The 12,920-nt window shown below is 45.6% G+C and overlaps 1 protein-coding gene across 1 annotated transcript in view; it reads right to left on the bottom strand.

The window, feature by feature from the left end:
• The window catches only part of LOC126249355 (WASH complex subunit homolog 1-like), a 308,384-nt gene extending 296,076 nt beyond the window's left edge, over positions 1-12,308 (bottom strand). The window contains exon 1 of the mRNA XM_049951011.1: positions 12,210-12,308. The gene's annotated coding sequence lies outside the window, so the exon portion shown is untranslated. The remainder of the gene's footprint in view (positions 1-12,209) is intronic.
• Positions 12,309-12,920: the final 612 nt, after the last annotated feature.

A 12,920-nucleotide genomic window follows, 5' to 3' on the forward strand; every position in this document is an offset into this window, starting at 1 on the left:
CGAGTAAGCGCCATCCCTATCGCATTAACGTCGCGTCGTATGTGAGCGACAGAAGCGATCGACAGCTCACGATAGCTTCAGGCGACAGAACACGACCGCAGGTATAACAGGTGAATAACTGAAAAACTATCCGAGAGCTTACGTAAGAACTTAGTACCTCATACCGGTCCGTGCAAAGCATTTTAATCGACCATTTCCAAATGAGACGAGAGAATGCAAAATTTGTTCCCAGACTTTTGCATGATGAACAGAAGGAAAATCGTTTGTCAGTTTGCACGTAGTTCAAGGGTCATCTTCATTCAGATCCGGACTTAATGTTCAAAATTGTAACTGGCTGGAGATGAAACGTGGGTTTGTGAGCGCGATCCAGAGACGAAAATTCAGAGTTCCCAATGGAAAATCAATGAATCCAGATGACGAAAGTTCTGAGTTCCAACGGAAAATCAGTAAATGTTCTCGCCCTAAAGTGGTACGCCAGTCAAATTAGAATATCATTGTCACACTCGTTGTTTTCTTTGATACGGAGCATAATGCGACCTGAGTTCGTTCCAAGGAGAACAATTGCAAACGCCGAATTTTATAAGGGTGTACTGCAATGTTTGCCAAATGTTGTACGAAAAAAGAGACCACAAAAATGGGCCAACGGCTTTCTTTTTCTTCACGATAACGCGTCGTGCAACCCCTCGCTGTTGACTCGCGAGTTTTTAGCCGGAATAAGGTTTCCTACTGTCAGCATCTGCCTTACTCACCAGATGTAGCACCATGTGACTTCTGGCTTTTCCCAAAAATTAAAACCGTGCTCAGAGGAAAACATGTTGAGACCATTCTTGACATTGAGAGCGCCACTACAGAGCAGCTGAACTTCCTTTCAAAATAACCCTTTCAGTAATGTTTCAAGTCATGGATTCAACATTAGGAGAAGTGCATTGCTAGCCAAGCACAGACTTTGAAAGAGATTAAATCAAATTCCATGTACGTTTATTACTTTGTTTGTAATAAAATTATACACCGTGTTTTTTGATCACGCCTCTCACAGCTCCCACACACAGCGGGTTAAACTCCTCGCTGGCTCCTCTGTGCACTCGACACCTTCCATCATTTGAAAAAACGAAACTCGCGACACGTCAGACCACACTACGCGCGTCGATTCAACCACGGCGCAGTTTCTATGTTGTTTAGCCCATGCATGTTTATATGCGCAATGTGAAATAACCTTTTCTACCAGGTGCCCGACTGAAAATGTCGACTGATACAGTTTCATACGCAGTGTTCGCTCGGAAACTGGTTACAATGCAAAAACAGTCACTTACCTCCGCTGCCTATGAGTCAAGATATCCTAACCATCACTTCTTGTGCCCGCTGTGTCCAAGAGCAGCAGAAATAGCTCGTTTCTGACGTTTTGTTAAGCTCCCATGTCGACCCATCTTCATAAAACCAAGAGGCACATACACACCACTTCACTGGCATAATTTACGGCTGCGTTGGAGGATCGCATCACCACCTGGTACCGTTCTGTCAACACCGCTCCAAAGCGACCAGTGGTCTCTTAAATCGGAACGAGAAACATCAAGTGTAGTGAACATATATGTCACGGCTATGACATGAAACTCGTGTTCTTAGTCACACTATGTCCACTGGCGTAGTAAATTTGTAATGGGACAGCTCGTCCAAATCATTTAGGCTCTTTGCAGTCTTGCGTACGTGTGTAAATCAAGAAACAGTTTTCAAAGTAATTTTTGTTCTATTCTTTTATATTGAAAGTGGCACTAAACACACATGGCATGGCGACTTAATTTAAAGCCATCCATTGTCCTATGCACTGTCTCTTAAGCTGGGAATTAGTGTTCGAAGTGGTTATTTAAACTTCATAAAATTATTACTGGTGGGGAGCTATTTATTCGTAGAAATTTCGCCATATTCGAAAACAATAACGTATGTGAAACTTCCTGGCAGATTAAAACTGTGTGCCGGACCGAGACTCGAACTCGGGACCTTTGCCTTTCGCGGGCAAGTGCTCTACCAACTGAGCTACCCAAGCACGTGCTTGGGTAGCTCAGTTGGTAGAGCACTTGCCCGCGAAAGGCAAAGGTCCCGAGTTCGAGTCCCGGTCGGGCACACAATTTTTATCTGCCAGGAAGTTTCATATCAGCGCACACTCCGCTGCAGAGTGAAAATCTCATTCTGGAAATAACGTATGTTTTGGGTCAACGTTTCCAGTATTTATGAAAACTAAGTTTCGAAACTTTTCGCGTAGATTTATGGTTTTCTTCTTCTTCCGTGTCCGGATGCACCAATTATATCTTCCCTTCCCAGAAATTAGCAACGTAGATTGATTTGTCATTGACTTTCAAAATATCATCTTTAGTGCATGTCATAGACATATCTGGGCAGATCAGTAGGTGGTCCAAGTCCTGTATTGCTCCGCATTCACACCTATCGCTATCACTGTAACCCCATTTAAATAGGTTTGATTTGCACCCAGTTACTCCAGTGCGCAGCCGGTTTAATGACCTCCAAGTTGTAAAGGGTAGTTGAAATCCTGCAGATCCCTCCTCAAGTAGTTCCATTGTGGAGTGTGGCACCATTTCTTCCCAAAGAGATAGCCGTCTTGCGGCGGGCTTGGTGGCGAGCTCTTCAGTAGTTTCAATGAAACTCCTGCGGGATTTCAGCCGGACACGTTGTTTTCGGTGCATATGCATCGGGTGTCGAGGATCATTCTTTTGTTTTGATCTTTCGATCTCGGCGGCTACTTGTCTGCGGATAGTGGGTGGTGCTATGCCTACGATGGGGTAAATGATGTCTGTGGGAGTTGGTTTCAGGCATCCTGTGGCAATACGTACAGTTTCGTTTACGGCGACGTCAACTTGCTTAGTGTGAGCAGAGTTCCTCCAAACTGGCGCCGCATATTTCGTTGCTGAGATACTCAGCACCAGACCCGTGGTGCGCAAAACATGTGGTTGAGCTCCCCACGATGAACCTGTTAGCTTCCGCAGTATGTTGTTCCTGGCACAGACCTTTTTTTTTAGTGTTGTGACAGTGCTGCTTAAAAGTAAGTGCTCTGTCCAATGTTACTCCCAGGTATTTTGGGCTGTTTGTATGTTTCAGCTCTTCCCCTTGCCACATGACTCGGAGTTTCCGTTTGGCTTGTTTGTTCCTAAGATGGAAGGCGGATACTTGAGATTTACTAGGGTTTGGTTTGAGATTATTGCCGTCGTAATAGGTAGCAAGTTCTGTTAAGGCTCCTGTGAGATTCTCCTCCACTTGTTCAAAGGTTTTATCCTGTGTGGCCACTGCTGCATCATCAGCATATATGAACATTCGTGTCTGGCGGCTGATGGGAAGATCATTGGTATAGATGTTAAATAATATTGGAGCCAAGACACTACCCTGTGCAAGTCCATTTTTCTGTGTCCTCCAACGGCTGTTTTTAGATTGTAAGGTTACATAGTAGCGTCTGTTTTGTAGCAGACATTGCACGAACATAGAAAGGGTGTAGTCCTTAGTGACATTATACACTTATGGTTAACTGTGTCATATGCAGCACTGAGATCCAGGAATGCGACCCCAGTTACTTCTCCTCTCCGATAGCCGTCTTCGATGTACTGTGTGAGATTAAGAATTTGGCCACAGCATGATTTTCCTGGTCGGAATCCAGCTTGTTCGTTAATGAGGGCTTTGTCCACATAATCAGCTATGCGTTTGAGGACCATTCGCTCCAGCACTTTAAATAAATGACAAAGCAGTGATACAGGCCGGAAATTTTTAGCTTCAGCTGGGTCTTTCCCTGGTTTTAGTAACGCAATAACCCGAGCTTTCCTCCACAGTTTAGGAATTTGCATTGTTGTAATACAGTTATTCATTAGCTCTAGGATCCATGCTTGTACTCCCGGTCCAAAATGTTTAATTTGCTCAGATCTCAGATCGTCGAGGCCAGCGGCCTTATTGTTTTTCAAATCATTGATGGCATCTTGTAGCTCCTGAATGAAGAACGGGCGAGCTAGGAAGCTAATCTCCTCGTTCAATTTTCTTTTAATTTTGCCATTCCTGATCTTCCTTTTAGTTTTTCCGTTCATGAGTAGTTGGTGAGCTATCTGATCGGGTGTAACTTCGCTGTAATTTGGTTGTGGTTCTGTTGGGTCGTTGTTGAGACTTTTGACCAGTTTCCATGCCTTCCTACTGCTGTGCTTCATGTCCGTCTCTTGTAGGAGGTTGCACCACTTTTCCTTTCTCGCTTCGGAGAGATTTATGGTGAAATCACATCGCAAGCTGCCCAACGTTGTGAATAATTACCGTGTAAGCTGTGAAGCTCTACGTGCCGTTGATGTCCGCGATGAATACTGACTGCTACGATGCGTGAAAGCAGAACAGCTCCTCGGAATGACAATGGCGTCTTCATAAAAGTACAGCAGCACCAGTTGATTACTGGGCTCCGACGCAGACTTGGGATGTCAACGTACATACTAACGACGTTACGTAGACGGAAACATTTCCCCAACAGCATCTGAACTGAACTGTTGCCGATTGGCAATGAGTAAGTATCCATCTCTGGAGGATTACGGATTAGACGTATAAGAGGAAATTGACGTCGAACAGCGTCTTGAAAAGTCTTGTAGCCCAAACATATGATGATGATGTTTGGTTTGTGAGGCTCTCAACTGCGCGGTTATCAGCGCCCGTACAATTTCCGAACCTTTGCTCAGTCCAATCTCGCCACTTTTACGATGAGGATGAAACGATGAGGACAACACAAACACCCAGTCATCTCGAGGCAGGTGAAAATCCCTGACCCCGCCGGGAATCGAACCCGGGACCCCGTGCTCGGGAAGCGAGAACGCGACCGCGAGACCACGAGCTGCGGACGCCCAAACATAGTTGACAGCAGACGAAAGATGGGGGCAACTGTATTTCCGGGAAATGTTTTTATGAACTCATGAAGGCCTATTAATCCAAATTGAATACAGCAGCGAACTATTCGTACGTGAATCCGCTGTCGGTCATCAAGTTCACCCCAATAAGTTCGACCCTCAGCAGGATAATACCCTTTGGAAAATGGCCATTAGTGTCCGTAAAAGGATAGGTTTTTGCTTCAAAGTAGTTATATGAATCCTCCTCCTTCCGAAATCACCACGTATATTCTTCGTACACTAAAACGGAATACCTTCCTTGGAGGTTCTTGGAGATCTGCCCGCACCTGAATGAGCCACTTCATGCTGATCGAGCTACTTGGTACTTAGTACAAACCTCTGCAGGAATTTTTGTGCTTAACGTCCTCATCAGATAATCAGTTAGCCATTAACGGTGTTCAAAGGTAATACTTATTTCATAGCACAAAGGAGAGAAACGTATGTTTCAAAGAAAAATAGGATTACACAATGTTGAAACCGATAATTTTACACCAGCTGGTCCGGAGATAAACGTTTCTTGTAAAATTGGGATTCGAATTACCTGAGATCGACAGCTTGTGCTTTCCTGCAGTTAAGCGAACTCGGCCGTGGAGGCTGGCATTATACCTTTCTTTCCTTATGTCTTCATCATCGTCATGTCGTTAAAGAGAGACCCTTGCGCAAGGCTAGTTTTGGAATGATCTCTGCTGCATTACGAACAGGTGATGAGTGACAACGAGGTACACTATCCAGTCACAGTGAGCTGACCACCGGTCAAAACCCCGAAAAACCAACTTTTGCAGGGCGGACCACTGCGAGCCGTTCAGGTAGAAAGTCAGAGAGGTTCTGGAATGTACAGGGAGGGATGTGGAATCATGCTGGTTCCAGTGCCGTGGCCAGCTGCTCTAGGTCTCTCGGTAGAGGATCCACGTCGTGAGCAGTCCGATCGAGGTGGTTCCACAGATTATCGATTGATTTTAAATCCAGGAAGTTTGGTGGCCTGGAGAACACGATAAACTGATTCTGATGCTCTTAGAACCACGCATGTGTGACCCGTTGCGCAGTCCTGCTGGTAAATGCCACCCTGTCGAGGAAAAACAAACTGCATGTAGGGGTGGACATGGTTTCGAAGGACAGATGCATGCTTGTGTTGATCCATTGTGCCTCATGGAATGACGGGATCAGCCAGGGAATGCGATGAAAACATTACCTTAACCATAACCCTCCCTTGTCCGGCCTGGACCCTTCCGATGATTTTTGTAGCATGTTTTCAGACGTTTCACGTCGTACACGCCATCGGTAATCTGTCCGATGGAGCATAGGATGTTGTTCATCTGAAAAGACCACCTGTCGCCACCCAGTGGGCGCCTTGTTGCGATAGTGGCGTGCAAATTCTAGCTTTCGTAGCTGATGAACAGTAGTCAGCATGGGTTCACGGACCAGGCGCCTGATGCGGAGCTCCATATGCAGCAAAGTTCGCTGAACAGTCGCTGAGAAACACTATTGGTACCCCCTTGATTCATCTGGGCGGTCAATTACTCAACAGTTGCATGTTTACTCGCCCATAAACATCTCTCCAGCCGTCGTTCATCCCCGTCATCTATGGCCCTTGGTTCCCCATAGTTGCCTCGTTGCCGGTTTTGGATAGCGCTATTTTCCCACGCAAGATATACTTTAACCACGGTGGCATGCTAACTGTTCACAAACTTAGCCGTTTAGGAAGTGCTTCCACCCTTGGCCCGAAAGCCAGTGATCATAATCATTTTAGATTTTGCAGATCGAAAAAGTGTCGAATTATGAAAGTGTCTGGTAATGTTTTCCGCGTCCGCGGCCCCTCCCCCGCCCCCCTCCCCCGAAACGCTTTATACTCCCGCCACTGCAAGTGGTCGAATATAGTCGTTTGTCACTTTAACATGGCTGGACCATGTATATTGAGATATACCTGACAAAAGTTTTCGATTAACCATGAGCAGTTGATGTGACTCAACTTTAGAAACGACATTTTCTGCCTGGTTTCTTATTAATTGCATTCACTGACAATCTCAGTTTCATCCTATTATGCCAGCCTCAAGTTACGACTCATTATGGAGTGCATCAATATCTTACCCCTTCTTTTGTCCAGCATGTGTACATATTTCGTTTGCATAAAAAGATCTTTTAATTACAGTCCAGGGGGAAAATGTTGTCATTTCTAAAATATTGCAAAGAATCGACGCATGTTGGCAGTTGATGGTTGGAGTGCTGACACATTATCAGCGTATCCAGTAATGCTGGCAGCTGAAGGGTTATGCATGGGTTCAAATGGTTCAAATGGCTCTGAGCACTATGGGACTCAACATCTTAGGTCATAAGTCCCCTAGAACTTAGAACTACTTAAACCTAACTAACCTAAGGACATCACACACACCCATGCCCGAGGCAGGATTCGAACCTGCGACCGTAGCAGTCCCGCGGTTCCGGACTGCAGCGCCAGAACCGCTAGACCACCGCGGCCGGCGGTTGTGCATGGGGATCATATCAACCTGTACCGCATCAAAACAGCCTGAAGATGACGCAATGAAGCGTTGAAACTGGTAGCGACAAAATAAAATAAAATCATAAGGACGGAGTAGGTTTCTTATTTTTTGTCACGATAGTAAACGGCCGTCGTCCCAGAGACCTCCTGCTAAAAGCAGGGACATACAAAAGTTATTTCAATGTTAGCTTTGTGCTTCGAGGTGTTCTCATACACCGTAGCAATCTGTAAGTGCGGTAAAGATATGTATTATTCTTTTTAGATGTGTCAGATATGATCAGCAGATTATCGTCGTCATCACTGACTTTATTGGTACTCTTGAGAAATTGTCTCCACCATATCAGCAGCTCTTCCCTGCAGCGACTTCGTATTTGCTGCCGGAAAGGGGAAGACCTTTTGCAGAGCGAAGTTTTAAGCTCTATCAGGAGTGTGCACAGCTCATTAGCAGACAAAAGGGGCTGAAAGAGGCATGCCTTCAGGAGAGATGCTTTCTGGAATGAACAATGAAAGTTTTGCAGTAGAAGTACTTTGACAAGTCCTCAGCGGTAAGAGGGCGCAGTGGCGGGTGGTTGAAATTCCCATCCGGCTATCCCGATGTAGTTTTTCCGTGATTTCCATAAATTCATTGAGGAAAATACCGGGACGGTTCCTTTGAAAGGAATTTCTTTTCGATTTGAGCTTGTGAATCCAGCCCCGGATATCACGTCCATTTCTACATGGTGATCGCAATAGAAGGAGGAAGATTCCATTTTGAGAGGATGATGCACCTTGGTTATTACTGTCCGGAAATGGCTGGAAGTGCACGGTTAGTGCTTAAAAGTAGTCTCTGGTGACCTCGTCATCGACGGGATGTTGAATCTTGATTTTCCTCGTTTTCTTTTTACTTTTTCGTGACGTGATTTCTTGAGGACCAGGCTGTTACGCGTTGAAGCTAGGATATCACGTAAGTCAATCCCCACAGTGAACAGTAGCGATGCTTCTTTATTCGTTATGGACGATCGAGATGGCGTACTTGTTAAGGTGCTGGACTCGTATTAAGGAGGATAGGGCTTCAAATTCCCGTGCGATGATCCTATTTCAGGCATTCTGTGGTTTCCCTAAATCGCTTCATACGATTCTTGGGACAGTATGCCAGCTGCGAGATGGTTTCTTTGTAAATGACATCCTAACCCGAACCCAGCTGGTGTTCCATTCCCCGTCTCGATGAAACATGTACCTTCCTCCTAATCGCTATGTAACTTGTCTGTAACGTTCATCATTCACCAGTCTGAAGGCTGGTTGAACACCACAGTTATTTAATAATCATGGGCCTGTTGAAGGTACGGGGAGAGGTGGAACAGTGATTGAGACGCTGGAGGAAGGCGATTCAAATCCCAGTCGCAAATTCCAGATTTAGGTTCACTGTGGTTTCGCTAAATGGCTTAAGGTGACGCCGGGATGATTTTTTTGGAAAGAACGCAGACGATTTCGTACCACATATCATTCTTATTCTTCATCTCTAATAATCTCGTCGTCGGCGCTACGTTAAACACTAATCCTTCGACTGAAAGTTTTAAGCTAAGGACTTCCTTCCGACCTAAATACCGGTTCCCTAACTTATCATAGAGGAGCTGAAGCATTGTTACATGCGATAGTAACAGAAAAACAATTACAGAGCCAAACAGGATCAAAGATCCTTATGCTTGGCGTCTGACGTGTAACACAATATGCCACCAAACCACACACTCTGAATACAAAATACGTTCAGTTCAGATATACCATGAATAAGACATTCGGGAATTTCTGAAGCCCCCAGAGCGTTTCAGCATGTTCAGAACACATAAGAGGTGCAAAACATGGTGGTCTGTATGTGTGCCTATCAGTTTGTAATCAAACATTTCAAAGATTTTAAAATAAAAATAATCGTTAATAATTACGTTTTAGCAGGGTTTCTGAGTCCTGCAGGTTTTAGCTTTAACTTTGTGGAATTCTTTCGCAAACAGGAGCTAATTATATATTTTCTTGATCCTCTGTTGTTCTGGTTCTTTGTCTCCGTGAGTAAGAGACACATGACAATTCTATGTGGTTGTGGGTCATTCTCCCATGGGTCTGCTACTCAGTAAGATTTTTAGCTCTGACAGTGCCCAAGCATATGAAGAACGCGTGCTGCGGTTTCATGTTAAACTGGTCGTCAAGTCGTAGGAAGGCAACCGCCCGTCATCTCCAGTGCAGGTGTGATCCCTGCAGCACTGGGCGCTTCAGACGGTGCCTCGCCTCGCTTCCTGCTTTACTTTCCAATACATCGTACGTACCACACAAACGAGCATTGCCGTTGATCTTCTCCGTTGTCCAAGATTACCAGGATACATGTTTAATTAGTGAGTACTGCAGTTTAACAGAAAAAATCAACCCTTTCATAGAGAAAGTAAAGTGATCTAATAAAATACAGGTGCCTATAAATTCTGAATCAGTAAGCGATAAGAAAAGAAGAAACAAGCAACTATTTCTGCTTATACATGGCAGTAGAAAGCTTGAGCTACTGGAGTCGTGGACAGTGGTAGTCGAATTAACGTACTGAGAAGGAAAGTAACCATACCCACATTTATTTTGAAGTTAACAAGACATAAAATTGATGGTTAGAGCTAGGATGAAATGCGAGATGAAGTGTGCAAAAACAAGAATTCCCCCAAATAACGACAACTTTTTTGCGTAAGGACAATGTAATTCACCAGTTAACACAGTTATTATGGTTTCAAGCTCTAATTCGCTGCTGGATGAAAAATCGTTCACTGCGACCTCCTACAGGCTGTTTGTGCAGGAAATGGATACACATTATGAACTAACAGTCCCCAGGCTAGGGGAACATGGCATAAGGCACGCTCCGTTCTCAAATGTCTCCGCAATGTCAGTAATAACAGCGCCTTAGCTGACGCTCAAGTAAGAGATGGTTACTTTTTCTGGTTTATTCTCAGTTTTCCTTTGCAACTAGTGCCGTGTGACGACACCGGAGCCGGCCGGAGTGGACGAGCGGTTCTAGGCGCTACAGTCTGGAACCGCGTGACCGCTACGGTCGCAGGTTCGAATCCTGCCTCGGGCATGGATGTGTGTGATGTCCTTAGGTTAGTTAGGTTTAAGTAGTTCTAAGTTCTAGGGGACTGATAACCTCAGCAGTTAAGTCCCATAGTGCTCAGAGCCATTTGAACCATCTGAACGACACCGCCAGCTTCAACCCATTTTTCCGCTCGTGTAGACAGATGCTCTGTTGCTAATTGAAACCTCTTTTGACATATCCTCAAACATTTTTGTGACGATCAACCAAGTTATCTTGTGTTGGAGCTGTAGATTTCAGGCTTTAATTAGCTTCAGGAAGGGTACGACAGTGGCGAAACCTAGGGTGAGCCTTGTAGGCATGCAACAACGTTTCAGCGACAGTTCCAGGGGCTCTAGTAGGCCTACTTACGTTCCACGCAGAGAATACTACCAAGACGATATCTCTGCGAAAGTGATGCACGCATGTAAAGTGCCAACATGACAAATACTTTGTGAGTCAAACGGCTATCTCACAGAAATGATTTAGAATTTAGCATATGTTTACACGACAATTCCAGTTCAGAAAGGTCCCTATTGCCACCACGACTTACATTTCCTTCGCATTATAGATCCGCATCCATCGAAAGTGACAGCTCGACCTCAGTACCCACACAGTGTATGAACTTCGTTAAAAAATACTATTAAATGAAAGCTTTCACTTAACTTACGATTTACTTATTATTACAATATCTGACCCCTTAGACAGGCATTATTACAATATTTGTTCCCTTGGACAGGCACGTATGTCTGAAGGAACAGATATTGTTGGTAATCTGTAGCTGTAGTAATATTACGAAATTCTGTCGCGATTACAAATATATTTGACGTCAGCTGAACCATACCTACTGGTGACACATGAAAATTTGTGCCAAACCGGGACTCGAACCCGGCTTTCCAGTTTATCGTGAGCGGTCGTCTCAACCATCTTGGCTGTCAACCATCTTGGCTGTCCAAGGCCAAACCAAACCTTCATATGCCATAAGAGTGTCCGAATTGCGTGAATTCCCGCAACAAACGTGCATGCATGTGTGAAGGGATAGACACTGTAGTAGTAAGTATTACAGCCTAGATAGGCTACAGGAAGATAATACTAACGTCGGACACATTCGTCTCACTAAACTTGTTGTGCAAATCCAGGTAAGTAGCGAACAGTGGCGTATGGAGGCTTCGATCGGTGCTGGAAGCGTGCACGGATTGCCGCTCGCCATAGTCAGGAAATCTGGGTTCGAGTCCCGGTTCGGCACAAATTTGTATGCATCACCAATTTCCATGCCTAATACAGCTGATGTCAAAAATATTGGCAATTGTGTCTAAATCTCCTTCCACTTAACATTACTGATTGTCATCAGCATTTATGGCGTCTCTGCCATTGTCGTCTCGAATGATACTCGTTAGCCGCGAGATAATACACAGCAATCGATAGCCTTTCAGTCAGACAAAGACGCTTCATTTTCAATACCGTCATCATCATTCCCTGAGAAATTTCAACCGATCTAACTTGTAAATTATGATAACAACCATAATGAATGAAAAATTATGTGTGTAGAATTCCTTGACAGATCGCTGAATTGTTGTCTTTGAATCTAAGCTAGCGTGCGGAAGGAGAGGCATCTCTCTCTTCTGTCAGTGTTAACACTGCGCACTTGGGCTTCGCGTGCGACCGTCACGATACAGGCTACTGTCAGTTTTGTGTTGGGAGGTGGGCCCGCGGTTAGCGTGGAGTGGCGGCAGCGCGCTGTTACCGTGCAAGTAGCGGCTGCTGGCGCCGGGTCTGGTCCACTGACGCTCCTCTCGACGCGAGCTGCAACCGGCGACTGCGTGGGGTAGGCGGAGGCCGAGGCGGCGAGGCCCCCGGGCGCCTCCCGGCGTGCACCGCGCCGTTGCCAAGGAAACGCCACGCGCTATCGACCGGTCGCGCCACCACAGGTGGGTCGTCTCTCCCCGCCGGAGGCGAGCACTCGCTTCCTCATTACGAGCAGCTCGGGGAGCACTCTCGCAACACGCTGCTAGACAGCCCACCTGTTTATGACGAGCACTTTCATTTGTCGCTCGTCTATTTGTAGTCCACGGCCTCGGAAAATGTCGTTTCATAAACGATGCGACGAAGCGCTGGACGCATATCAGTGTGCAGTTTCTAAAACTGCCTTACTTATGCCATCGCAGTTTAGAAACATCAAAGTAAGGTTATGAAACTTCCTGGCAGATTAAAACTGTGTGCCGGACCGAGACTCGAATTCGGGACCTTTGCCTTTCGCGGGCAAGTGCTCAGTTGGTAGAGCACTTGCCCGCGAAAGGCAAAGGTACCGAGTTCGAGTCTCGGTCCGGCACACAGCTTTAATCTCCCAGGAAGTTTTATATCAGCGCACACTGCGCTGCAGAGTGAAAATCTCATTCTGGAAACATCCCCCAGGCTGTGGCTAAGCCGCGTCTCGGCAGTCTCCTTTCTTTCAGCA

Source organism: Schistocerca nitens, chromosome 1, assembly GCF_023898315.1.
Source record: "Schistocerca nitens isolate TAMUIC-IGC-003100 chromosome 1, iqSchNite1.1, whole genome shotgun sequence".
NCBI classification, from domain to species: Eukaryota; Metazoa; Arthropoda; class Insecta; order Orthoptera; family Acrididae; genus Schistocerca; species Schistocerca nitens.